A 25,878-nucleotide genomic window follows, 5' to 3' on the forward strand; every position below is an offset into this window, starting at 1 on the left:
CCTACTACAACCCTATCATCTAAATACTATTACTAGTGTCTTCCTTTACTCATGAGGGAACTAAGTCCAATCTTTCTGCTTCCTGGGCCACACTAGCAGAATTGTCTTGAGCCACACAGAAAGCACACTAACACTAATGACAGCTGATGAACTTAAAAAAAAAAAATCACAAAAACAATCTCATGTTTTAAGAATGTTTAGGAATTTGTGTCAGGTCGCATTCAAAGCCATCCTGGGCTGTATTCAGTCCATGGCCACAGGTTGGATAGGCTTGATTTACAACATATTTAAGGTCATACAGTTGGCAGAACTACAGTTTGAATATAGGAACTTCAGAGCCTTTACAAGTCCACAAAGAAGTCCTCTGTAAAAATGACGTTATGCAAGGAATGCTTTAAAACCTAATAACAGGGTACAGGGTAAACTGAAGGCTGCATATATACTCGGCAAAGCAGCAGCTATAGTAATCTAGGTCAGAAGTGAGCACAATTAGACTAGAATGATAGTGATGAGACTAGAATACAAGAGATTAGTGTGCAAGAGAATGTTAAAGGGAAAAAAGCATGTCTGAAAGTGAAAAATTAAGGAGGTGTTGGGATTCAAAGGTAAGTCCACAGTTCCGAATCTTAGATATGAAAAGAATAATAGTACCCTAAACAGAAAAGGAGTCCATGAAAAAGTGGACCTATTTTTCCATTTTTGACCTTTTAAGTGAGGTGAAGAGCTATCCACATAAAAATGTCCAACAGACAACCAGGGCAATGAAACCAACACTTGGTTAGAAGAATAGGGCCAGGCTGGTCACGGTGGCTCATGCCTATAATCCCAGCACTTTGGGAGACCGAAGCAGGTGGATCATGAGGTCAGAAGTTCGAGACCAACATGGTGAAACCCCATCTCTACTAAAAAATACAAAAATTAGCCAGGTATGGTGGCACATGCCTGTAATCCCGGCTACTCAGGAGGCTGAGGCAGGAGAATTGCTTGAACCAGGGAGGCAGAGGTTGCAGTGAGCCAAGAATGCACCACTGTACTCCATCCTAGACAAAAGAGTGAGACTATCTCAAAAAAAAAAAAAAAGAAGAAGAAGAAGAAGAAAAAGAAGAAGCAGAACAGGGCCAGACTAATATTATAAATATCAATTTTATATCCATGCACATTTCTTTTTGTTGTTGTTGTTGTTGCTGTTGTTGTTGTTGTTGTTGAGACGGAGTTTCACTCCTGTTACCCAGGCTGGAGTGCAATGGCGCGATCTCCACTCATCACAACCTCCGCCTCCTGGGTTCAGGCAATTCTCCTGTCTCAGCCTCCCGAGTAGCTGAGATTACACACATGTGCCACCGTGCCCAGCTAATTTTTTTTTTTTTTTTGTATTTTTAGTAGAGACAGAGTTTCACCATGTTGACAAGGATGGTCTCGATCTCTTGACCTCATGATCCACCCGCCTCAGCCTCCCAAAGTGCTGGGATTACAGGCTTGAGCCACCGCACCTGGCCACATATTTCTTAAACCAAAGAGAATATTGTTTTAATATAGAAAAGTAACACTGTTACCAAAAAAAGAAAAGTAAAACTTTTTATAGCATAACACTTTCCCACACAATAACAAGTTCCCAAAGTGGCCCTAGCAACAGCACTTCTATGTATGTTAGTACAAGTCAAAAACTCCCTGCCTCCTACTCAAGGCCTTTGCAAATGATTCCACACCCACTGCATTATCTTTGCAGCATCTTTTTGGAACACAAAATATTAAGACAGCCTGCTAAAATGCATATGGAAGTTTCTGCCAAACATCAGGCTTTCAACTTACTGGGGGTATCCATTTTTAAATTTCCAATCAATTTAGGACATAGAAACAAAGATTTTTAGGAAATGTTAGAGGTACTGATGGATTTACATGAGCAACCAGGTACTTAAAGAGGATACCTGCAAACACCACAAAAAAACTAGAATGTCATCTGGTTTCTGTATCATCATGGCTAGATATTATCAAAATAGATAAAATTTTAAAAGCAAGTAATAGAATAAAACACAGTGTATCATTTATTTTAATGAACATATAACACTGTACAGACTCTAAATATTAAGGAAGTATCCATATATAGTAAATTTAGGAAAAGATAAAAGGATATATATAAATTCATATTAACAACTCTTCTGAGAGGAAAAGGGAAGAGAACTGGAAAAGGGAACGAAGTATATTTCAAACATTATTTGGAACATTTCATTTATTCCATATTTTTTAAATCTAAAAAAAAAACAGCAAAATATTAACATCTGTTAATTGGAGTTAAAGGTCATAGGTTGTTTATTGTATTCTCTTTGCCATTCATTATTTCTGAAATGTTACCCAAATTAAAAAAAAGAAGGAAAGAAAAGGATCCATATCTCTTGCCTAATGAAAATATCACATGAAACATATCTGACATATTCTGCTTGAATAACTCCAGGGTGAACAGGGTGAAGCAAGCAGCCAATTTCTATTTTGGACTCGACGTCTATTTCTTGAAATAGAAATGGCATAATTAGCAGATCTAAATGCTGGTTTGATCTCCCAGAGTGAATCTAGAGGGTGGGGCTTAACTACGGGCAAGTTTTCCAGTGGCAGCAGCTAGACAAGGGCACTAAGCCTCAGTATCTTGCTAAGAGGAAGATTCGGGAAAGAGGAAGCTGCAGAAAGTTCTCCCAAATAAATCCAATGTCTTCCCTCCTACCCCTAATCATTCTCTTGTTCCCTATCCAAGTCCTTCCTCAAGACACCGATAGAGACATTCTGCAGGTTAATGGATCTTTTCACTTCTAAGAGGTGAATCTCTGATTAGTCTTTTGCGTTTGTCATTGGCTCACTACAGAAATGCACCGCAAGTTCTTTAAGAACTCTGCCAGGCACAGTGGCTCCCATTTGTAATCCCAGCACTTTGGGAGGCCAAGGCAGGTGAATCAACTGAGGTCAAGAGTTTGAGACCAGCCTGGCCAACATGGCAAAACCTCATGTCTACTAAAAATATAAAAATTAGCTGGGCATGTGGGGGGGGAGCACCTGTAGTCCCAGCTACTCAGCAGGCTGAGGCAGTAGAATCGCTTGAACCTGAGAGGCAGAGGTTGCAGAGAGCTGAGATCATGCCACTGCACTGCAGCCTGAGTAACAGAGCAACACTCTGTCTCAAAAAAAAAAAAAGAACAGAACAGAACTCCACATCTTCTTGCAATATCACCTTTTTCCGTACAGGCATCAGGGATGTAAGTTTCAGGACAAAAATCCCTGCCCTCAAAGACACATCTATTAATTTTTCTTTCACTCAACTTCTTAGTCATAAAATGTTCCCACAAATAAACCCCCAAAAAAATCAAGTCTAAACTGTGGCCAAGTGATTCCTTAGAATTATTATGACCAGAGAGATCCAAGATGGCTGATTACTAGCAGCTCAGGATTGTAGATCCCAGTGAAAATGCAGAGAACGAGAGGACGCCACACTTTCAGATGAATTTTTGTTGCTCACAGACCAGGAGATTCCCAGCAGAGGAGCCCCACAGGTCATCAGCACCACTCTTCTGGCTGGCGTGATGGTTCTTGGTGCAGAGTAAACGGGACTGGGTCCCCTTTTGGTCGACATTTGGAGCTCCGGGAAGGCAGAGTCGCCTATTCAGATGATTGAAAAAGGGACTCAAGAAGGAAGCCAAACTGGAGTTCCCGGGCAGAAAAGCACCACAAATCTTAATGCCACTGTTTTAGCCGGTGCAGTGAGTTGCTCAGATTCTGGCACTGGGAATCAACAAGTTGGACGTCCACTCAGAGACCTAATTTGAAAGTTGGTAATTACAAAGACGACAGGTGGATAAATTTACAATGATGGGAAGAAACCAGGATAAAAAGGATGAGAATACCCAAAATCAGAATGCCTCTTCCTCTGCAGGGGATCACAGTTCCTCATCAACAAAGGAACAAGGCCTGATGGAGAACGAGTGTGTTCCAATAACAGAATTAGGCTTCAAAAGGTGGATAATAAGAAACTTATGTGAGTTAAAAGAACATGTTCTAGCCCAATGTAAAGAAACTAAGAACCTTGAAAAAAGGTTTGATGAAATCCTAACAAGAACAGACAATCTAGAGAGGAATATAAGTGAATTAATGGAACTGAAGAATACAATATGAGAACTCCGTGAGGTATGCACAGGTTTTAACAGTCGAATTGATCAAGCAGAAGAAAGGATATCGGAGGTTGAAGACCAACTTAATGAAATGAAATGAGAAGACAAGATTAGAGAAGAAAGAGTAAACAGGAATGAGCAAAGTCTCCAAGAAATACGGGACTATGTGAAAAGACCTAATTTACATTTGATAGGTGTACCTGAATGTCATGAAGAGAATGAATCTAAGCTGGAAAATAGTCTTCAGGATATTATTCAGGAAAATTTTCCTAGTAAGGCAGGACAATACTTAACTTCAGGTAACACAGAGAACACCACAAAGATATTCCTCAAGTAGAGCAACCCCAAGACACATAATCATTAGATTCACCATAGTTGAAATAAAGGAGAAAATTCTAAGTGCAGCTAGAGAGAAAGGTCAGGTTGCCCATAAAGAGAAGCCTATCAGACTCACAGCAGATCTCTTAGCTGAAACCCTACAAACTAGAAGAGAGTGGGGGTCAATATTCAATATCCTCAAAGAAAAGAATTTTCAACCCAGAATCTCAGATCCAGCCAAATTAAGCTTCATAAATGAAGGAAAAATAAAATTTTTCACAAACAAGCAAGCACTCAGAGATTTCATCACCACCAGGCCTGTTTTACAAGAGCTTCTGAAAGAAGCAATATACACAGAAAGGAACAACCAGTATCAGTCATCCCAAAAACTTACCAAACGGTAAAGAGTATCTCCATAATGAAGAATCTATATCAACTAATGGGCAAAATAGCCGGCTAGCATTAAAGGACAATATTAAACTCACAAATATCAATATTAATTCTAAATTTAAATGGATTAAATGCCCCAATCAAAGACACAGGCAAATTGAATAAAAAGTCAAAACCCATCGGTTCACTGTATCCAGATCCATTTCATAAGCAAGGACATAAAAAGACTTAAAACAAGGGTTGGTGGAAGACTTACCAATCAAATGGAGAGCAAAAATTAACAAAAAAAAAAACAGGAGTTGTAACTTTCGTCTCTGACAAAATAGACTTTAATAGTAACAAAGACTAAAAGAAACAAAGAAGGACATTACATAATGGTAAAAGGATCAATGCAACAACAGGAGTCAATGATCATAAATATATATGAACCCAATACAGGAACACCCAGATACATAAGACAAGTTCTTAATGACTTGTAAAGAGACTTGGACTCACACACAATAATAGCGAGAGACTTTAACACCACATTGTTAATATTCAACGGATCAACGAGATAGAAAATTAACAGGGACATCTATGATTTGAACTCAGACCTGGAACAAGTAAACTCAGTGAATATTTATAGAATTCTTCACCCCAGGTCCACAGAACATACATTTTTCTCAGTATCACATTACACCTGTTTTGAAAGTGACCACATAATTGGAAGTAATCACGCTTCAGCATTTGCATAGCATTTCACAGACTTAAATGAAATATTGGTTGGCTGTTTGTTATTTTCTTCCCTTATTCCTTCCTGTCTCCACTGTTAAGCACAATTATCGGCATAAAAGAGGTTTTTAATACCTATTTTTAGATTGCATTCCAGCCTGGGCAATAGAGCAAGACTCCTGTTCTCTCTCCCCACTTTCTCTTTCTCTTTCTTTCTTTAAAAAAAAAAAAGGAAAGAAGGAAAGAAAGTAAAGGAATAAAGAATGGCTACTCCATGGATCGAGAAAAAAAAATTATTATGACTGTCATGAGTCAAGGTAAGAACGAGGTGTGAGAGGAGGCTATTTGAACAGGGCAACCACTTAGGAAGGTCGGTGTCTCCCTAACGTGCCCAAGCCACCATTGGTAAACCAGCACAATGGAACATTACAGAGAACAGGGAGGAATGCATGCTCACTCACGTGTGACTGCACTTCTTCTTACCAGAGATTAAGTTCAGCAACTGCCAAGACTGCTACACTTAAGAGGACAAAAATAAAGGAAACATACTGTGTACCTGTTCTATATTTGTTTTAGGAACAACACAATGTAAAGAAGTTATATAGTCATTCCTCTGTATATTTGGGAGATTAGTTCTAGGACTTGCCCCTGATACCAAAATCTGCTGATGCTCAAATCCCTAATATAAAACAACCCAGTGTTTGCAAATAACCTGTGCATATCCTCCTGTACACTTTACATCATATCTAGATTACTTAGAATACCTAATACTATGCAAATGCTATGCAAATAGCTGTTATATTGTTTAGGGGATTATGACAGGAAAAAAAGTCTGGACATGTTCATTACAGAAACGGCCATTCATTTTTTTCATATTTTTGATCTGCCATTGGTTGAACTCAGATGCAGAACCCACACACAGACAGGGGGCTGACAGTATAGTGATGTCATATGCAGTCCAAACTTCAGGAACAGAATTCCTTTCAAAAGGGTTTAGGCATAAAAAAAATTGGTGTGGTTTCTAGTACTTTTGACTCCAGATTAGTAATAGCAACAGAGTACTAAAGTTTCCCAGAATCAAGGACTCCTAAAGGCAGGCTAGGGCGTGACCTAGAGAAGGTGCAACAACCAAGACCCAGATCATCTCAGACCCTGGGAAAGCACAGACCAGACAAAGATTACATGCGACCTCCACATACAGTCAAACAGTCCCACAAGAAACGAGTGGGCATGTGCCTGGCAAAGCAATACAGGGTGCCAATTTAGACAAAAAGAGAAAGAAAATGCATGCCCTGAACACATTCTCACATGACTAGAGTGGTGAGTATGTAAAAGAAAAATAAGAGTAATGGAAAATACCATATAGAGGGCTCAATATGATAGGCTTTGAAAGGCAAACTCTGTAATTTAGATTCAGTGTGGTAGATCCAAAGAATCAATTTTTTTTTTTTTTTTTGAGACAGGGTCTCACTTTGTCACCTGGGCTGGAATGCAGTGGTACACTCTTGGCTCACCACAACCTCCAACCTCCCAGGTTCAAGCAATTTTCCTCCCTCAGCCTCCCAAGTAGCTGGGATTACAGGTGCATGACACCACACCTGCTAATCTTTGTTATTTTTAGCAGAGATGGGGTTTTGCCACATTGGCCAGGCTGGTCTCGAACTCCTGACCTCGAGTGATACACACACTTTGGCCTCCTAAAGTGCTGGGATTATAGGCATGTGCCACTGCACCCGACCCAATGGTCATTTCTAAAAACAAAGATGACTTCTATACCACCACACACAATGAAGAGGTAATGAATATCTGCTCAAAGAAGGTAGCAGCAGTAACTCAGATAGAAGAATGACAACATGAGACACTATGAGTAGGAAGAGATGACAACATCAGGCTACTGACCAGACAGCAGAGATGGGAAAAAAAAAAAAAAAACTGAACAGCTTTTCTAGGGTATTTAACCAACAGTACTGTTAATTAATAATGAATAGCAACTCCAATTTACTAACCTTTGGTATGTGCCAGGCACTGCACGAAATACTTCTTATGTGTACTTAGTGCAGTGCCTGGCACATACCAAACGTGGATTTAATTCTCACTACCAACTTCTGTGGTAGGTACTCTAATTAGCCTGTTTCAGATAAGAAAACGGAGACTTGGAGAGAATACATAACTTGTCTAAATTCATACGACCAGCAATAAGCAGGGCTGGAATTTGGAAGCCAGCGTGTTTAGTTTTACAGTCTACATTCTTAACCATTAGGACATATGGCCATGAGGTTTTCAGTTGCATGCCCAGAGCAACGTATATCAATTAAGCAAGGAAGAGAGCTGTGGAAACCGACCTCCCAGGACACTGGAAGGCTACAAGCAGAGTCATTGTTAAGAACACCCAACCCTTCTGTCTCTTCACAAAAGAGCTTTTGGTCTTGAAGAAGCTAAATTTTGTTCAGAGCCTAGGAGAACCTGCTGTTCATGAACATCCCCATAAAAGGAAGTGCACAGATGGTTCCTGTTAGTTCCATTGGCACTGTGATATAATCTCTGACATTATCACATGCAGTTGTGTGCCTCACTGGGAACCAAGGGGCCAGAGAAAGGTACACCTCAGTATATTGTCTCTTTTCTAGCAAATGTGGCTGCCCAATTACAGGGTGGTTCAGGACCCTTGGCTAATTAAATAGGAACTTGAGCCTCATCAACAGTGGATGTGGGAATGTTCTTTTCCTACCAATCTGTGTACCACTTAAAAATGCTTATAGCTGGCTTTGTTCGAAGGGCAGTTAAAATCAAATATACTCACTCTGAGATATTCACATATCCAGGATATAGCCACTGAGCAATGCAAATCTGCTACAGCAAATTAGGGCTCAGGTGAATTCACTGAACTGGAGTTCATTAAAGCCACAGACAGTTTAGAAGCCACTCAGACAGAAATGATAGCTGAAACCAAGACAATGGGTAAACACACAATTGGGAATGTGGGGGTGAATAACTGGATCAAGGGCTGAAGTCACTCCCACAATTAAGGGACAGGAGCATAAAGAAAACCAGTGGCAGAAACCAAGAAGAAACCAGAAATGGAGGAACTAAGTTCCCCATCACCAGTCATCAAATCTTCTCCCTTACACTGTTCAGATCTGTGTTAAATCTATCCCTGCCCTACCACCCCTTACTCCTTAGTTCAGTTCCTCACTATTGCCTGCTTGTTCTGTGTCAGTAATCTCCTCTCAACCTGACCCCACTACACAATTCAGTGAATTAACTAAATTCCATATATGATCATGACTAGAAAGTCCTATAGCCTGCGTCTCAACCTGAGGTAGTGTGTGGATAGGGGTAGGCATTAAAAAAAGATACCTCTTTCTGGTGTGTCAATTGCACACAGAGGAAAGTGACTTTTAATCTTTTACATGAAACATACAATTTCACAACAATTTCATGCCTGCAGCGGGCTACTTTTCAATGTGTCCCAACCTTCTCCTGAGAAGAGGTACATGTTGGTAGAATAACTTAAGGCAATGGTCAAAATAGGTGGGACTTATGCTTATCCAAATTATGTGAAGGAGCCAAAGAAAGATGAAAGATGCATGAAGGGGAGGAAACTTCCAATATGAATTCAAATCCCACATTTCTCATGCATTGGTCTCTGATGTACAGAAGAATGGGTAACCTGGGTTTGAATCCTAGCTCTACCAGTTCCTAGTTATTATGACCCCAAAGGCAAATCACCTAACTTCTCCCTGACTCTGCTTTTCTATTTGTAAATGAAAATGGCAATACTCAAAGGACATCTAGGGAGGATTTGCTTAGCACAGCACCTGGCATACAGTAAAGAACCAAGAAATGACAGCTCTTCTCTGTAAACACCAAGCTTGTACCAATCTATTAAAGCATTCCAATGGCCAATGCTTTATTTTATTTTATTTGAGACAGAGTCTCACTCTGCTGCCCAGGCTAGAGTGCAGTGGCGCAATCTCAATTCACTGCAGCCTCTGCAACCCAGGTTTAAACAATTCTCCTGCCTCAGCCTCCCAAGTAGCTGGGATTAAAGGTGCACACTGCCACACTTGGCTAATTTCTGTATTTTTAGTAGAGACGAGGTTTCACCGTATTGGCCAGGCTGGCCTGGAACTCCTAACCTCAAGTGATTCACCCATCTCAACCTCCCAAAGTGCTGGGATTACAGACGTGAGCCACCACACCTGGCCCCCAAAGCTTTTATTCATTCCAAAATTGTTATTAGACAGGAAAACGTCTATTTTGATAAGCAGCCTTGCCATATCATTCATAGCCTATCCCAAAGGGTACTTTTAGCACCATATGCAAAAATAAGAGGAAATTTAAATACCCAGTTCCAGACCCATCTGGAAATTAGAAGCACCCAGGAGTAACAGAAGCCAAGTCAAAATCACTTTAGTTATCATTTATTAAGTGTAAGACACTGAATTGAAAACAACTGAACAGATCTCGGTAGGGAGATTCATAGTTGGTACAGTCACCAATGATTAAATAAAGTAGTTTACAGAAGATACCGCTCTGAAATGCACATGAGAGGAAGCACACAGGAAAAGCCAGTGTCACCACAATCCCTGCTGATCAAGGACAGCTGCTAACCGGTTCCCAGAAGTGCACAAACATACACAGACATTTAAATAATCTTTTCTTGTCCAGGCACCAAGTCTTGTGTATTCAGCAATCACTCAAATTATGAGAAGGAATTCAGGGAGGGAGGAGCAGCTTAAAAACAGGTCTGGCCTGAAGCAGGAGGACCTGTTTCAAGCTACAGGCAGCATTAGCAGGAAGAAGCCAGTGAAAAGCCGGTAGCTGAAGGCTGAAGAAAGTTGCCTTCCCTTCCATTCTCCTCTCACCCTAATTCCAATAGGACGTCCTCAGTCCCATCTGACTGCCTTCTACAGAATAGCTTTCACTGACTGCTTCCCTTTTTTCTAAAGGAAACTTTATCTGATTTTTTATCAGCCATTTCTCAAAACTATATGAATTTTAAAGAGGGGGGAATATTGGAGTAAACAGAACTTTTGTCCCCATGGAATGACTGTAACAAATCCACGTGATAAGAACAGAGGTCAACTTTTCCCCTACTCTGTTATACTACAAGAACCTTGAAGGCACAGATGCTTCATACATTTTTGAATCTGCTCTCAAAATACAATATAAGATACATAAAAGGATAATTACACGCAATGAATACATCATTATAAAAACAAGTGTTTTAATTTTTGTTTGTTTTTTGATTTTTGTTTTTTTTGAGATGGGGTCTTGCTCTGTCGCCAGGCGGGAGCGCAATGACACAATCTCGGCTCACTACAACCTCCAGCTCCTGGGTTCAAGCCATTCCCCTGCCTCACGCTCCCAAGTAGCGTGGGACTGCAGGCCCATGGGACTACAGGCATGAGCCACCACATCCAGCTAATTTTTTGTAATTTAGTAGAGACGAGGTTTCACTATGTTGGTCAAGATGATCTCGATCTCCTGACCTCATGTTTCACCCACCTCGGCCTCCCAAAGTACTGAGCCACTGTGACCAGCCAAATGTTTAATTTTTTAAAATTTCAGTTTAACAGCTCCAAGATGTTTCTGCCATTATTTTTTTATTTCAAGTGAATTAAGCTACTTTAAGAATATAACAAAAGGACTTTTCTATTAATCGTTTCCTTTAGATTAGCTTCTAACCACCAGTGCAATTTAGCTTGGTGTTTCCAAGAAAAATGATGTAGAGACCAATTTAATTTACACATCCTGAACAGTCCTGTTCTATAATCTAAGGAACCAATTTATAATATTGAAAACCGATTTTAAAAACAAACAAAAAGAAAGAATCAGGCATCTAACCTACCTTTTCTGTACTAACTAGATATCAAAGAGTTTATGAGGGAAAGTTTCTCTTTATAAAAATATTCTAATAACTAAAAAAAATTAAAAATATCATCGTCTTGCAAACCCTTGATAAAATAATGGATCTAGGCAATGGTTATCAATGGTCATGAACAATCAAGACAATCAACATCACCTGACAGTGGTGAGAAGTACAGGCCACTAGCTACAAAGCAGTTTTGCCAAAAAAGAGAAACTGAATGAAATCAAGATCTGATTACTATTCACACGAAATAAAAGAACATAAGAACATGTTAAACCCTTCATTAAATAAAAAGCATTACAAAGGGTGGTAGCCTGTTTTTTTTATTTAATCATCATGACCAAACAAATACTTCCTGATAAATAAACAGAACATTTCTTCATGTTTTCTTTGTGATTATCTTCATCTTAAAAGATGAGGAAAGTCTATCAAGTGTAAGTATGTTTATGGATGTGTTTATTTATTGTGATAAGACAAAATGTACAACTTTGTACATGTCAGGAGTTGCCTATCTCAAAAACATTTTCTTTCCTAGTGTTACTAAACTTCCTTTCATTTGGAAAACTACAGCACAGCTGAGCCAAGAAGAAGCCAGTCCCTGCTTCTAAAAGGACAACTTTAGGAGTGGTAAGCAAAGGAGAAGCTGGATGCAGTTGAGCGAGAGAAAGATCACTGTGAGGAACCCGCCTTCAACTGAACCAGCAAGCCAGCCACTCTCAAAGTGCTTCAAGACACCCTGGGAGTCCTCAGGCACCTTTCGGGATGTCCATGACGTCGAAACTATCATTATAATGGTCATTCACAACTTTCCTAGACCGACATGAAGCACTGATGATGATCAAAGCAAGGGTGTGTAAAATTGCTGGCCCCTTAGCATGAATCAAGCCAGTGGCACCACCAGTATAGGTCATCATGACCACTGTGAGCTCACAGTGGAAAAAAAAGGAAGGTATAAAAATATCCTTGATGAAACAGTGAACATTAGCAATTGCGTGAAATCTCAACCCCTGAGTATGTGCCTTTTTTTAATACTCTTTGTGCTGAAATAGAAAGGTCACAGGAAGGAGTTGTGTGGCATACTGAAGTATGGAGGTTGTTTCAAGGAAAATAATTTATGCCAACTGTTTGATCAGCAAGCTGAACTAGCAGCTTTTTTTGTTTATAGAGTATCATTTTTACATGAAATAAACACTGAAAGTGTTAGTATTGAAAGTTAGGTATTTGGCACTTTCTCAGAAGCAAAATGAGCCTGTTGCTTCAAAAAAAAAAAATCACTGACGTATTTGTTGACAATGATAAAAGTCAAACCTTCAAACAAAAATTAGATACTTAGAAACACTGTATCTGCCACCAAGAGTGTGACAGCTTTCCCAATATGCAGACAATTAATAAGATGACATCGTGTACTTTAAAATTTGTGGAGGGTAGATCTCGTGTTGTCTTTTTAACACACACAAAATAAAAATAAAACACAACGACACAAGGAAACTTTGGAGGTGATGGACATGTTTATCACCTGGATTGTGGTGATAGAAAATGTAATATACATTAAAGTTTATTTGCAGTGTGGAATCTGAAACCATATCAGTAAACTTTTCTCACTTCGTTGTATTTAAATCCATTGGTCTATCATTCATTTTGGATCTTTCTTACTCATGCATAATTTGGAAAATATTGGTTTATGGACTTAAATGTTAGCATATTTTATAATACCAAATACAGGAGTGTATACTTTTGTCCAAACTCACCAAATTCTATATGTTGATTATAAAAAATTTTAAAGAAAATATTTGTGTACATCTATACAATATGCTTGTGTTTTAAGCTGTGTTATTACAAAAGAGTCAAAAAGTTAAAAACCAGCCAGGCACAGTGGCTCACGCCTGTAATCCCAGCACTTTGGGAGGCTGAGGCAGGCTAATAATCACAAGGTCAAGAGATCAAGACCATCCTGACCAACATCATGGCTGTACTAAAAATACCAAAATTAGCTGGGTGAGGTGGAGCATGCCTATAGCCCCAGCTACTCGGGAGGATGAGGCAAGAGAATCACTTGAACCCCGGAGGCAGATGTTGCAGTGAGCCGAGATCATGCCACTACACTCCAGCCTGGCAACAGAGTAAGACTCTGTCTTGGAAAAGGAAAAAAAAAAGTTAAAAACCATTGAAAAGTTTATAAAGCAAAAAAGGTAAGCTAAGCTTAGTTTATTGTTAAAGGAAAAAATACTTTTTAGATGAATGTAGCGTCACCTAGACATACTGTTTATAAAGGCTACAGTAGTTAGTGTATAGCCATGCCTTAGGGCTTCACATTCACTCACCACCCACTCACTGACTCACCCAGAGCAACTTCCAGTCCAGACACATGCAAAGTGTCCTATGCAGGTGGACCATTTTTAAACTTTTCCACCATATTTTTACTGTACCTCTTCTATGTCTACAGACGTTTAGATATACAAATACCATCATGTTCCAGTTACCTACAGTATTCAGGGCAGTAACCTACTACACAGGTTGGTAGCATAGGAGCAGTAGGCTATCTATGTGTAGATGTGTAGTAGGCTGTGTTATCTACGTTTGTGTAAATGCAGTCTGTGATGTTCACACAAGGACGAATGACACATTTGTCAGAACATATCCCTGTTAAGTGATGCATTGCATATGTGTATATATGTAAGATTCCCCTACACCAGGGGAAATAAACAATAGAGAATAAAACAGGGAAAAAAATGGCATTCACAATAGAAACAAAAGCTGAAATAACTAGGAATTACTGTAACAAAGAAGATGAGATCATTACAGAAAAAGAAATTTGACCTCCATTGAATAAAACATAAATACTACTGATGAGTGATTTCCACTTGGGACATAGATCAATATCACTGGAGAAGGTTTTAAGAAATACAACTGCTGGACTCCACTGCCTAGAGATTACAATTCAGTTCCTCTGTGGTCAATGGGATATATGGTTTTTAAAAGCTACCTAGTAAATTCTATTATAAAACCATGGTTGAAAACTACCCGTTTAAATATATTTTTAAAAGAACACAGGAGGGACTCATTCTTCTAGATATCAAGATAAACACGTCGGGCACAGTGGCTCATGCCTGTAATCCAAACACTTTGGGAGGCCAGCGCAAGCATATGGCAAGGTCAAGAGATCAAGACCCCATACTGGCCAATATGGTGAAACCCCGTCTCTACTAAAAATGCAAAAATTAGCTGGGTGTGGTGGTGTGCGCCTGTAGTCCCAGCTAATCAGAAGGCTAAGGCGGGAGACTTGCTTGAATCTGGGAGGTAGAGTTTGCAGTGGGCTGAGATCACACCACTGCACTCCAGCCTGGCAACAGAGCAAGACTCCATCTCAAAAAAAAAAAAAAGATATATAAACAAGTTGTAGCAATAAAAATAAAAGCAAAAACCACTGTGAAATTAGAACAGAAACAGACAAATTGATCAGAACAGAGCAGGGAGCCTAAAAAGGTGAGACAGAGAATATGTGTATGCATCTGAATGTGTATGTATACAAGTATATGGATCTTAACATATGATACAGGTAGCATCACAAACCACTAAGTTATTTAGCAAATGAGATATGGGAAAATTGGCTTGCCATAGAAGAAAATGTAGAAACATAACTTTGGTAAATATGAATGGATAGATATTTCTTACACAAGACCCTGAAGGTAAAAAAAAAAAAAAATGAATGGATCATAACAAAATTAAAGATTCTATTTAAAAAAACATTTCAAAGAAAAAAAATCGGACAGGTAAAAAACTAAGATGTGTATACCATTTAAAATCTAACAAGAAACAGAAGAAAACCGCTAAAAATTAGGGCAGAAAAATGGGAAAGAGATACAAAAAGCTAATAGAAAAAGAGGCAAAGGACATAGAAAATGCTCAACACACCCAAGGAAAAACCCACACAGTATACAATAGATACCCCACTGCATTAGTAATCAGATACTTGCAAATAAGAACAGTAACATATCACTTTGTGCTGGATTGCTCCATCTGTTGCATCAGATTGGAAAAAATTATAAGGTCAGAAAATGCCACATGCCAGCAAGAATGCAGGAAGCAGCAGCTAGTGAGAGTGTCATGTTAACAATCCGGCCATCCTTAAGGGAAATTATGCACACACCAGAGAGAGAGGGTCTCATGGGGCCAAGGTAGAACATGAATGGGGACAGGTGATGAAGGGCAAAGATACAAATAAAATAAGGTAGGAGACTCTGCATGGGCCAATCATGACAATGTGCCATGAAGTGAGCACTAACTCCAGCCTGAGCCCCTGAGCTCGGGAGGAAGCAGAGAGGGGCAGCTCCGCATCAAAGGTGCCTTCACCGAACCAGCAGGTATTCAGTCTCCATAAACCAGGAACTCCATCCCAACCCAGGGACCCAGCAGCAAAGATCAAGTCCTTACCCTCTTAGGGTTGATGTCCCAGGGAAGAAAACAATAAAAAGTAAACAAGATGATGATAGGAGTGTGATAACAGCTACAAGGGAAATAAGACAGTGATCATGACAGAGAGTAAAGGAAAAAGGGTTTCACTAATGAAAGGAGAGCTCAGAGGTGAGCTCCTGCAGGTCTGTGGAAAGAAAAGAAACCAGGCATTCGGCAAGTTGAGAGAAGAGATCCCTGAGAACTATATGCAAGGTCATCAAATACAAAGTTGTCACAGTACACGTGAGAGTATGTTCTAAAGATGACTTTCAGGTACTTCCTGTCATTCAGCTCCCAGAAGCAACTTTTAAAAATGCCTGTTATATAAAATGTAAACTATGAGGATTATTGTGAGAGTCCAACATACCGTGATCTAAAAATCCAAACTTTCTGAAGGGAAAGGGAGGAGGCAGCACCAATTCTAGGTCTCTTAAAAAAACGTTTCTGGAAAATTACTAGGATCCACAACTTTTCCTTCACTCATTAAGAAGTAATTGAGTACTCATATTATTTTTCCCCAGCACAGTGCTAGGAAATGAGGTTAAGTATTAAATTTTCTGTCTTTGGTTCAATGGTATGAGATACAGGATTCTATTTATTTTATATACTTATGTTTTCTATGGATAATAGAAAACATAATTTATTCCATGCTTGCAATCTACAAGGCAGTTCCCTGAGCTTCTTTTCATTGGAACTCACTCACATTCACAACGGCAAAATACTATATTATTTCCACTTTAGAGATGGAACAACAGAGGTTAGAAACTTGCCTGAAGTCAAAGCACTAGTAAGCAGCAAAATAGGGATTCAAACCCAGATCTAACAAACTTCAAAGCCTGTGTTAACCACTACTTATGTTTCCCCCTAGAATATACTCAGTTGGTTTCAGGGAGTGGCCCCTGCAGTGGCTGCAGCACAAGACCTTAGAATCTATTAGAAATGCAAATTGCCAAGACCCCCACCCCCACCCCTTTCCCTCCCAGACCTGCTGATCAGAAACTCTAGGGCTGGAAGGCAGCTACCTAAGGTTTGACAAGCCCTTCATGTGATTGCAAGGAATGCTAAAGTTTGAGAACCAGTGGTAGAAATTTTTCATACTAAGCTTAATGTGAAAGGTGAAATCACTACATTTTGAAACTTCTAAAATATAAAATTTGTATCCTATTTAAAATGACTATAAAGAAATCAAAATAATGTTCATTTATTTCCTCACTGCTCAGATTCCTTCTCCCAAACTTGACAAAATGCCTAATCTGTATCCTGATTACACTATGTATAAAAAGGATACTCTGATGGGCTTTAGAGCACAGAGGTCTGAACTCACTCTTCAGAAGTAATCAGAAGGCATAACAGGAAGAGAAAATTACTTTGAATATCAGCAGTAGAAGCTTGATAAATCTTGGACCATAACTCCAAATTTTGATCCCAGGCTCAACTCCAAATTTTTATATCATCACTTCAACAGTCTTCCCATTGCCAAAAAAGAAGTTACAACCCTGAGAAATATTTGATTATCAAGATTCAAACTGCTTTATGTACACATACAGAGAAACCATCCAAGAGTGTGTTTTTAACACAAGTAAAGCTAAGTGATGTCTAATTACACATCGGACCCTCCGAAAGTATTCCCTACAGTAAAAAGGGTTAACATTATCCCTGTCCCGTGTACAGCATCCTACCTGACCATTCTCTTTTCAAAGCTATACCTAGACCAGGAGTATACCTAGACCAGCAGTATTTCTCTCCAACTCAAGTCCTCAATTTGAGCAGTACACCTCTATGTGTATTCAAGTTTGCCTACTTCTAATAAGGCCATTTTTTGTTCTTAAAGGGATGGAAGAAGGAGTATGAGAAATAAGTATATTCAAGCACCTACCATAATCTGAAATCTATCACAAACCAAATAACTCTATGAAGCTTCACTTGCATACTCAAGTCATTAATTTTATAAAGTTTAGGTTTCTACTTATTTCAAACATAAATTTGAAGATTAAGCAGTACTTAGTCCAAGTGTGGACCACAGAAGAGCTATAACCCTGTCTTAAAATGCTTAATGACCTGATTAAGGTCATCAAAGGTGAAGAGAGCTCTGGGAAGCCTGGACGAGGGCAACCTTTTTTAATCTGCCTGGCTACTTACAACCAACTGCCCACACTCTCCTAAGGGCCGAAGGCACTGCCAAGAACAACCTTCCTAGAAGGGCTGAATCCTATTCATTTTCTCTCTCCCAAATCTCCATCAAATCCCCTGAGAACTAGCATCTCCATCAAATCCCCTGAGAACTAGCAGTGTTCTAGTAAGAAACAAATTACCACTGCTCTCCACCCTACCCACAGTTCAACAGAACTGAAATAAACACACACACACCCCAACTACTGAAAGACTTTCTCACTTAGATTCCTATCCTGCATTTTTAAAGCCCAAAGTTGTCTTCGAAACATCTTGCAAAATGCAATCGTACCAGCAAGTCTTTATTCTCCACTAATACTGTCATTTCTTTACCCAAAATGGGTATTGCAACCACTATGCTTTTTCACCTCCCTTCTCAAACAATCAGTAACAAGCAACCCAATCAGTAATAAACAAGCCTGACAAATAGCTCCTATCTTCAGAGGAAAAAAAAATGCTCTCCTCTCTTTCATAAGTAAAGCAAGCTGATAATGTTCTCCTACATAGAAAGACTAAATGCCTATTCAAGAAAAAAAAATTTACATGCCTGGAAAAACATCTTATTTGGGCATTTTTTTTTTTTTTTACTTAAGCATCTGTTCATAGTAGGTAGCAAATAACTCTGCCACACATATGCTCTGTACTACTTATTTTAAAGACTCAGTAATCTAAGAAAGCAAAGCGTTAAGACTAGGCTCAAAGAGCTAAGTCCTAGCTAGTTTACATAAAATTTAAACAAAACACAAGCCATTAAAAAAAAAGTTCAACTACTCATAAATAAAGACCAAGAAATCTACACTTTGGTCTGGGCTTCTGAACACAGGGAAACTCAGAGGGTCCAATAGGAGAGGATATTTCTGAAATCATAGGCATACCTTGAAGATACCATGTGTTCCATTCCAGACCAGACCACCTTAATAAAACTAACATTGCAATAAGGCCAGTAACAGAAATTTTCTGTTTTCCTAATGCATATACCAGTTATATTTACAGTATACTGTAGTCTATTATGTGGGCAATACTGTAGTCTATTATGTGGGCAATAGCATTATGTCTTAATTTTAAAGTGCTTTATTATTATTTTTTTTTTTTTTTTGAGACGGAGTTTCGCTCTTGTTACCCAGGCTGGAGTGCAATAGCGTGATCTTGGCTCACTGCAACCTCCACCTGCTGGGTTCAAGCAATTCTCCTGCCTCAGCCTCCCGAGTAGCTGGGATTACAGGCACGCGCCACCATGCCCAGTTAATTTTTGTATTTTTAGTAGAGACGGGGTTTCACCATGTTGACCAGGATGGTCTTGATCTCTTGACCTCGTGATCCATCCGCCTTGGCCTCCCAAATGCTGGGATTATAGGTGTGAGCCACCACGCCCGGCCTGCTTTATTATTTTTAAGAAATGCTAGTGATCATCTGAGCCTTTGGGGAGTCATAATCTTTTTGCTAGTGGAGGGTTTTGCCTCGGTGTTGATGGCTGCTGACTGAACAAGGTGCTGATTGCTGAAAGCTGGGATGGCTGTGGCAATTTCTTAAAATAAGAAAACAATGAAGTTTGCCACATTGACTAACTCTGCCTTTCACAAAAGATTTCTCTTTTGGTAGCATTTTACTCACAGTAGAACTTCATTCACAATTGAAGTTAATCCTATTGTGCCCTGTCACTGCTTAATTAACTAAGTTTACAGAATATTCTAAATCCTCCATTGTCATTTCAACAATGCTCACAGCATCTTCACCAAGAATGGATTCCCTCTCAGGAATCCACTTTCTTTGCTCATTCAGAAGAACCAACCCTTCATCCATCCAAGTTTGATAATTAGATTGCAGCAATTCAGTCACATTTTCAGGGTCCACTTCTAATTCTAGTTCTCCTGCTATTTCCACCACATCTGCAGGTACCTCTTCCTCTGAAGTCTTGAACCCCTGAAAGTCATCCATGAGGGTTGGAATCAACCTCTTCCAAACTCTTGTCAATATTAATATTTTGACCTCCTCCCTTGAATCACAAATACCCTTAATGGCATCTAGAACTGTGAATTATTCCCAGGTTTTCAATTTAAGATCCATCAGAATAATCACTATCTATGGCAGCTGTAGCTTTACAAGATGTATTTCTTAAATAATAAGTCTTAAAAGGTGTAATGACTCCTAGATCCCTGGGTACAGCGTGGTTGATGTGTTAGCAGGTATGAAAACATTAACTTCCTTGTACATCTCCATCAGAGCTCTTGGGTGGTCAGGTGCATTGTCAATGAACAGCACTGTTCCAATGATACCTTTTTTTCTGAGCGGTGGGTCTTGACAGTGAGCTTAACAGATTCAGTAAACCATGCTGTAAACAGATGTACTGTCATCCAGGCTTTGTTCCTCCATTTATAGAACACAAGCAGCATAGATTTTGCATAATGCTTAATGGTTTTTGGAATGGTAAATGAGCACTGGCTTCAACTTGAAGTCACCAGCTGCATTAGCTCCAAACAAAAGTCAGCCTAGCCTTTCAGATGAGGCATTGACTTCTTTCTAGCTAAGAAAGTCCAAGACAGCATCTTTTTCCAATATAAGGCTATTTCATCTACAGCATGGTTCAGTGTAGCCACCATCATCAATGATCTTAGCTAGATCTTCTGGATAACCTGCTACAGCTTCTATATCAGCATCTGCTGCTTCATCTTGCACTTTCATGTTAAGGAAGTGGCTTCATTCCTTAAACCTCATGAAACAACCTCTTCTAGCTTCCAACTTTTCTTTTTTCTGTCTTGAGATGGAGTCTTACTCTCTCACCAGGCTGCAGTGCAGTAGCATGATCTCGGCTCACTGCAACCTCCACCTCGCGGGTCAATCGACTCCCCTGCCTCAGCCTCCCAAGTAGCTGAGAATACAGGTGAGCACCACCATGCCCCGCTAGTTTTTTGTATTTTAATTAAGAAGGGGTTTCACCATGTTGGCCAGGATGATTTCAATCTCCTGACTTCGTGATCCACCTGCCTCTGCCTCCCAAAGTGCTGAAACTACAGGCATGCGCCACCATACCCAGCTGCTTCCAACTTTTCCTCTGCAGCTCCCTTACTTCTCTCAGCCTTCATTGAATCGAACAGAGTTATGGTTTTGCTCTGCTAGCTTAAGGGAATGTTGTGGCTGGTTTGATTTTCTACCCAAACCACTAAAACTTTCTCTATATCAGCAATAAGGCTGTTACACTTTCTTATCGTTTGTGTGTACAGTGGAGTAGCACTTTTAATTTCTTTGAGAACATTTCCTTTGCATTCAGAGCTTGGTTGTTTGGTGCAGGAGGCCTAGCTTTTGGCCTGTCTCTGCTTTTGTCATGACTTCCTCGCTATGCTCACTCATTTCTAGCTTTCTGATTTAAAGTGAGAGACATGCAACTCTTTGATTCACTTGAACACTTAGAGGCCAATGTAGAGTTATTAACTGGCCTAATTTCAATATTGTTGTGTCTCAGGGAATAGGGAGCCTAGAGAGAGGAAGAGATTTGGAATGGCCAGTTGGTGAAGATATCAAAACATACGCAACATTTATCAATTAAGTTCACCACATTATATAGGTGTGGTTCATGGAGCCCCAAAACAATTAGAATAATAACTGACCACAGTGATCACCGACCACAGATCACAGTAACAGATAAGATAACAATGAAAAGGTCTGCAATATTGTGAGAGTTACCAAAGTATAACAGAGACACACAGAATGAACATATACTATCAGAAGAATGGCGCCAATAGACATGCAGGGCTGCCAACGAACTTTCTATTTACAAAAAACAGTATCTTCAGTGCACAAGCCTCACTAACAATTCCCTTCACTTTAAATTCAAAGTGAAGGAATACCCTTTCCTTCCAAATGAATCTCATTTAATAAAATCAAGACTTAAGTCATTCATTGCAATTCTGTCTGAACTGCAATTAGGAGAGAAACAGTTGCAGTACCTTGTATGTTTGTCAGTGAAATGTTTATAATAAGGAAAACCAAAAATCTGTTTGAAATCCCCAATAAGCAGGCCCCAGTGCAAAAAAAGAAAAAAGTGACAGAAACTCTGAAAACCATGAGGGAGGGGGAGGAGTCAAAGCTTCAGGTAAGAATACAGGCAAATACTTTACACACAGCCAACATATCTTTCCAGTGTCCCACACTGCAGGAGGGCTGGGCTTATGAGAATAAATGATTCATTTTCTATATAATCAACAGATGATAAAAGGTTCCTTTATGAAAGTTTTTGCTTGGGTGCTAGGAATTTTAATTTGACAGGGAGTAAAAGTTAAATAAACCCACTAAAACACAAATAAATAGAGTGATAGACTTGTGTAAGAGTTGCCTTATATGTTATATGAATATGTTAAAATGTACATATGCAACAGAGTTATTAGCCACAAAACAAGAGATAACTTCATGCTTAGAACAGTTCCATTCAGGCCAGGTGCGATGGCTCATGCCTGTGATCTCAGCATTTTGGGTGGCCAAGGCAGGAGTTGGAGAACAGCCTGGCCAACATGGTGAAACCGCATCTCCACAAAAATACAAAAAAATTAGCTAGGTGTAATCGTGTGCACCTGTAGTCCCAGCCACTTGGGAGACTGAGGCACAAGAATTGCTTAAACTTGGGAGGCAGAGGTTGCATGAGCCACTGCACTCCAGCCTGGATAACAGAATGAGACTCCATCTCAAGAAAAAGGAGTTCCATTTAGTAATCCACAAGACATCTTCACATTCCTGATAACTTGTAAATTTAACATAAGCTAACAATTCTCTAAAATTCCCTAAGCCTTAACATCATACAAATTTACTCCCAACTACCCATTTCAGCTTGTCTAACACTAATGCCCAAAATCCTTTGGTCGAGTTATTCTAATTAAGAAATTATTTTCAACCCACCTATAAATTTACAGTAAACACTTCCCGAAACAAAGTCATAAGTCAGGATCAAAATGCCTTTCATTAGTATTTGCCTTCTGCATATCAATTATTGCAATTCAATTCAAATAACTGTACCAAAATTCAATACTGCATTAGAAACGCAAACATAAATGAGATTCTCTAATTTGGAAAGCTTCCCAAAATTTAAAATAGAGATTTTCACACAGCACTACTAACTTTTGTTTGTTTTACCTGTGTGGAAAATTGCCTTTCACCTGAAATTCAAATTAGCTTAGCAACCTGGATGGAAAGAAAAACCTTAGAGATAATATTTCTTTACTTGAAAATAACCATCTACACCTCTGACCTGTGTACACGGGATCGAATTGGTATGCAGAAGCTGGCTTGATGGCGGGAATCTTATCCGGATTTTTTAATTAAGTCCATTACAAGTATAAAATAAAGTAGGAGCAAAGTGAGGCAGGATTCATCTCTAAGGCTTTCAGTTTACGTACCTGTAAAATACGCATGCTATGCACAGCCTGCCTCAGACGCATAAGAGGATGACATACTATACAATTTTTGATAGAGTGCTATGAGCTTCACAAGTAAATGGAAATACTGTTTTTGTAGAACCAGAGTGAACCTGAGCATAGAAAACTCTCCAAGGGCCATCGCTGTGACATTCTCACTAAAACTCAGTGACCGTCATCAATTCACTTGTAAACAATCAATATATTGGCCAGGTCAAAGGAAAGGTAGCAACAATTGAAGATACTTCTTTACAAGTAAATCAAATCACATAATTAATTGCCCAAGATTTACGTGCAAACTATTACTGCCTGAATAAAGCAGATGCAACCCTAAAGCCTCAGTCCAGAGACTGCTTTTAGGGTGCCGTTTTTTAAACGTAAATGTTTTTAAAAATTAGAAAAAGAAAAAAATCACAATTCTACTCCTACCCATGGCACGGTAACAGAAACAAGGTTACACCCCCACTATCCTTTCAAACCTGCTCAAACATTCATCACGAACACTCCTCCCCCTCATTCCTACCTCACCGCTCCCCACTTCAGCCCAAAGGCGAGTTACTCTGCTGGGTCTACCTGTCACTTAAGCAAAAGCCCCCAAATAGATTCACGCTAAAGGCTGCTTTTAATTTTTTTAATAGTAAGTAAATAAACGATGCTATCGTGTGGATTGCACGCCCAAACGCCTGTTCTCAGAAAACATGTAATTAACATGACCCAAGTGAAGACGACTTTCTGGCTTAGAGGAAGAAAAAAAAAGCCACCCAGCTTATTGCTCCCTTTCAATCGGTTCTTTTCCCCGGGGAGCCGGACTCTGACTCAACTCTGCAGTTTTCCCTCCACCTGACGGTCCTCCCCGCCCTAAGTCGGCGCCGCCGCCGCCCCCTCTCGGAGTCCCGCGGGTCCCCGGGGGTCTCCAGGGGCCCTCAGGGTACCTCCCGAGGTGGCCCCGCCCCTGCCCCCGGCCCCGCCCCCACCTCCCCGCAAGGTGCCCGCCGCGGGCTCCAGGGCGGAGGCGCCTCCAGGCGGGCGGGAGGCTCCTGAGCACCGCGGCCCCGCTCGGCCCGGTTGCCCGCTCAGCGAACAGCTTCGGGAGCCGACCCCACCACCCACTCCGAACCCCGGACTCCGACAGGCGCTCTCCCGCGGCGCCCCATTACCTGCTCTGGGCAGCCGCGGTCCGCGGGCGGGAGGCGCACTCGCTCTGGCCCCTGCAGCCCCGGGCCCGGAGGCAAGGAGGCAGCGACCGCCACCGCCGCAGAGGACAATCTGGAGCCAGCGGGCTCGGCACCGCCGCGGCGGGCGCAGAACGCTCGAGCCCAGTGGGAGCCCGGCCTCCGCCTCCGGCCCGGCGAGTAACCTCTACAGCCCCTACCCTCGGAGGGGCAGGGCCGCGGCTGGAGAGGCGGGGCGGGGCCGCACCCCCCGCGGGGTAAGAGGCGCCTGCTGATAGGCTGCGAAGGCGGCGGGCGTCTCAGACTTGAAGACAACCCCTCCAGCTGAACTCCCTCATTGGTCGGCAAGAGAAAACAAAGCTGGGCTCTGATTGGTGACAGCTCTGCAGCTCCTCCTCCTACCCGCAGTCACCGCAAGCTCCGCCCCTGCCCGCCTGGTTCATTAGCCCTTGGTTCCACACTCCCAGGTGGCTGCAGACTGGGGTGTGTTTCATGGACGAGCAACCTCCCTGAAGAGAACCCCGCATGCCCAGGTTCATTCGCCAGATGCGGGTTTTCTTACGCCCCTGCGATTCGCTAATTTCCGTATACTTGGTAAATAACAAATCTTTAACTTCGTTTGCATTTAGAGAGATCTCCTAGGTTTGAAAATGCTGCATAAGCTTGAGAGGGGTACTGTTATGCACGAAGACAGACAGAAGGTGTTTTCACCCTCGGCGGCACTGTAGGTGACTTTTTTTATTAGCTTTTTGTGTTCCATATTGAACATGTATTACATAATTCGAAAAAAAAATTCTTAAATAGAAAAATAAGTAAGGTGCGGAGAATGGTAAAGACAAGATTTAAGGAAATCCAGAGAACTGATTCTTTCACAATAGAAGAAAATACAGTAAACACGCTCAATATACGACGGCTACCCAAAAACACATGAACTGGTATCAGAGCCCTTCCCCTCTCTTAAAGAAGTTTACAGATATGACCGAGGTGCCCTTATACTCCTTCCTGAGTAACCATCATGTAACCAACACATAGTGCAGACAGCACTACACTGCAAACAGAATTATAGGAAGACTCTGATAGAATTAGTATCCAAAGTACACAATCAATAAAGCTTTAGAAAAAAAAGGGGGGGTTAAAAGGAAGAAGACGAAAAAAGAAATCAGGCAATATAAATTGGAAAGCTCAGCTAATGGAGGGAATTGTCAGAAAAAAAACAATACTGTGACAACACTTCAAGATTTGAT

At 40.5% G+C, this 25,878-nt stretch overlaps 1 protein-coding gene across 8 annotated transcripts in view; it reads right to left on the reverse strand.

Annotated features, from left to right (window-relative positions):
• The window catches only part of MPP7 (MAGUK p55 scaffold protein 7), a 255,825-nt gene extending 230,993 nt beyond the window's left edge, over nt 1–24,832 (reverse strand). For all 8 annotated transcript variants that reach the window (XM_078329683.1, XM_078329681.1, XM_078329680.1 and 5 more), the window contains exon 1: nt 24,620–24,832. The gene's annotated coding sequence lies outside the window, so the exon portion shown is untranslated. The remainder of the gene's footprint in view (nt 1–24,619) is intronic.
• Nucleotides 24,833–25,878: the final 1,046 nt, after the last annotated feature.

The sequence above is a fragment of the Callithrix jacchus genome, chromosome 7, assembly GCF_049354715.1.
Source record: "Callithrix jacchus isolate 240 chromosome 7, calJac240_pri, whole genome shotgun sequence".
In the NCBI taxonomy this organism is placed as follows: Eukaryota; Metazoa; Chordata; class Mammalia; order Primates; family Cebidae; genus Callithrix; species Callithrix jacchus.